The sequence below is a fragment of the Pongo abelii genome, chromosome 8, assembly GCF_028885655.2.
Source record: "Pongo abelii isolate AG06213 chromosome 8, NHGRI_mPonAbe1-v2.0_pri, whole genome shotgun sequence".
NCBI classification, from domain to species: Eukaryota; Metazoa; Chordata; class Mammalia; order Primates; family Hominidae; genus Pongo; species Pongo abelii.
In genome coordinates, this window is record NC_071993.2 from 56,756,081 (window position 1) to 56,757,988 (window position 1,908).

Here is a 1,908-nt window from a genome sequence, read left to right on the forward strand (position 1 = left end):
GGGATATTTACAGTTTAATAACTGGCCTATTGATTCTCATTTATATGCTGCCAGTAGGGCTTACAGAGGAAGAGAAGGCAAAAGGGCTATGTTTGTAAATAAGTCTGCAGTTGGCCCCATCACTCAGCCTGCCATGCTTGCTTCTGGACAGGGAGGTGAGCTGGGTTAATATACTGCACTGCCCTCTGCTTAGCAGAGCCCTGACATGCAGCTGCAGGGACATCCGCCCTCGGGCCAATCCCTGGACCCTCCTAAGCCCAGCCCCTTTTTATGCTCCTTCTAGTTAGTAATGTACTTCCTTATCTATTACTTTTGACTGCCTCCTTTGAAGGAGGAAGAGCAGGATTTAGTAGCCCCACTTAACAGATGAGAACATGGAGACTTCCAGAGATTCTATGGTTTATTTGAAGTCACACTGCTAGGAAAGGGGGAAGCAAGGCTGAACCTTGGAGAGTTTTGAGTGTCTTTCTTAGTGAGCTATTGCTGTGTAACGAACTGCCTCTAAATTTGGTCGCTGAAAATAACAACTGTTATTTCTCATGAGTCTCTGGGTCAGCTGGGCAGTTTGGCTAACCTGAACCAGCCTCAGTTGATATGGATTGGGCTCACTCAGGTGTCTGTGGTGAGCTGGAGGATGAGCCGGCACTGGCTGCTGTAGGATGACTTTGGCTGGGACAGATGAGCTCTTCTCTGTGTGTCTCTCGCATCCCTCGAGCAGGCTGTCCAGGGCTTGTTCTCAGGAGGTGGTCGGGGTCCAGGAGAGAACGTGGAAAACATCAGGCATCTTTACAAGCTTCTGCTTACATCAAGTTTGCTGCTATCCCACTGCCCAAAGTAAGTCAATGTTGGAGGGTGCTACTTAGACCCATAGATAGAGCAAGGCATTCTAAACTAAGCCACTAGTGCCAGCAGTCTACCACACTGACCCAAGAGCCTTGCTCTTTCTTTCCACTCTTCTCCAGCATTCTGTATTTTCCCTTACACGCAACTGAAACAACTGACAAATAGGAAATCCTGTTGTCTTTCCCCAAGTCTGAATAGCAGGGCAGCCCTCTTAAGAAGCATGAGGCTTAATCTTGGTGGCACCAAAATGCAGGACTGAGAGCTAAAGGTGTGGGCCTAGGATGTGGAGTGACTTTACAAGGGCCAGGGCTGCCCCATAATAGAAAAGGCTCCTTGGAGAGGTAGGGAGCTACCTGTCCCTGGGAATGTATAAGCACAGATAGGTGCTAACTACATGGTTGCAGGAAAGATTTTGCTTCTGATGAGACTGGATGCAGACCAAGTAAGCGTCAAGCTCCCTTCAGCTCCATAAGTCCAGAAGCTTATAAAAGAGTGGGCTCATTACCCCAGACCCAAGGCCGAGGAACGCTGCTCTCCAGCCCCTACCTCTGCTTCTGGTCTGGCCCCAGGCATAGCATGTCCCAACAGCAAGTTCATAAGAGAACATACGTCCTGCAGAAAATATTAGAGCATGAGAGACCTCAGAAATGTCCTCTCCAGCCCCATGGAAAAGAAGGGGAGAGTGCAGCTAGGCATGGAAAGCCCTCTGCCAGCACCGGAGAGGCAGCCCAGTAAGGAGAAGTTGTGCACGCTGGGGTCACGCGCACCTGGATGGAATCCACCTGGGGCAAATTCTTCTCTTTCCAATCCTCAGTGCATACAGGGGGATGCTGCTACCTTTTAGGAGGCTGTGATCTGAAATAAAATCGCAGATGGGAACTTCCGTGAACCGAAAAGTATACTCTGCAACTGTGTTTTCTCCTTTCTTTTTGAGTCACAGCAGATAAACACAAGAGCTGACATCAAATCCCTGTGCCCTGTGTGGACCTTAGCTGCACGCCCACCACCTGGCTTGTTCAGAGACAGCAGCTCAGAGGGGGACACAGACCCTGAAGGCAGGCAGGT

At 49.7% G+C, this 1,908-nt stretch overlaps 1 long non-coding RNA gene across 1 annotated transcript; it reads right to left on the reverse strand.

Annotated features, from left to right (window-relative positions):
- Positions 1-387: 387 nt before the first annotated feature.
- On the reverse strand, positions 388-1,700 carry LOC129048520 (uncharacterized). Its single transcript, XR_008510894.2, has 3 exons — positions 1,611-1,700; positions 1,390-1,455; positions 388-825 (listed from the first exon to the last, which is right to left on the reverse strand). It is a non-coding gene; the product is annotated as an uncharacterized LOC129048520 (long non-coding RNA).
- Between the last annotated feature and the right edge of the window lie 208 nt (positions 1,701-1,908).